We start from the raw sequence: 1,350 nt of genomic DNA on the forward strand, positions 1-1,350 counted from the left end.
CGAGCATCATATAAATCATTATGTAGTAAATGAAAGGTGATATAGTAGTGATCTTAAACAAAGTTTGTTTTTAGTGTATTTTTTATTCTTAGTTTTTATTAAATACAATTACAAGTTTATGAACAATACGCATTTTAACCGTTTTATTGGATACAGATATATGAACAAAAAGCTCAGGAAAGTAATAATTAGGATTATAACTGACTCATAAAAATAAAGAATAGATCTAGAGAAGAAATTATATTAAAATAATCTGCATGTAATAGATAATGTATACATATTAATATAATTATATTAATTATATTATATCAATAAAATATGTATATATATATATGTATATATTTATATAAATAAAAATGAACTAATAATACGTACCTACTTGCAAAAAATAATTTTGCTGAAATATTTCATTGACTTTCAATTTTGTCAATAATATTACTAATTAAATAAATAATTAATTAGCTGAATATGATATTTAGGTATTTTTTAGTTTTCTATTTTTTAAATAGAAATATGAAAATAGAGTGTTTTTTTGCACATGAAAAGAATTCTTAAAATTGTCCCAAATTTTCACGTAAAAACTCTAAGTGTTATACGTTTTACCAATAAAATAGTAAAATAAAACATTTTTTGATATTATACTAAAGTATTGTTTAGTTTTCTTTACTTTAAATAGAAATGTGAAAATAAAGTGTATATTTGTTGCATTAAAAGAATTATTTAAATTGTCTGGAATGTTCACGTTCCCAATAATATCCTAAGTTAAAATGTACGGAACCATATAATTGTCCAATGATTAAATTCCGGAAATTTAATATTGACAAAAATATACCACGTGGTATATGAATGGCCCCAAATAGTAAATTGTTTATCTTGTATCGCTAATTGTATAATTCAGAATTTATATAATTCGTTAAATTATAATTGCGGAGATTTTTAAATTGGGTCACTTTGTATTCTCAAAATTTTGTTACGTTAATCTGTATATTTGGTATCTCATTTTGAATTATTTTTTATTATTAGTCCTTTTATTTATTACAGTCACATATTTTTTCTGCTTCTGTTTCGCATCAGCCATTTAAAATTTTTTTAAATTTCCTATTTTTCCTATTAATGAAACCTAAGAAGAAATTCCCGGTTATAGAAGATGTCTCGATGCTGAGAATTAATATTTTAAAGATTAAAAATAATAATGCAAAATGTAAAATTTAACCATTTCTCTAAATCGCACACTAGTATAAAAAAGAGTATTAAATGTAGTATGTATTACAAGTAACAATGGATTTAAAATTAAAGGAATAAAATAGAAGGGAAGTTAGTATTGATGTAAGACTTTTTCAATATGAAACT

The sequence above is a fragment of the Belonocnema kinseyi genome, chromosome 7 (genome assembly GCF_010883055.1).
Source record: "Belonocnema kinseyi isolate 2016_QV_RU_SX_M_011 chromosome 7, B_treatae_v1, whole genome shotgun sequence".
NCBI lineage: Eukaryota > Metazoa > Arthropoda > Insecta > Hymenoptera > Cynipidae > Belonocnema > Belonocnema kinseyi.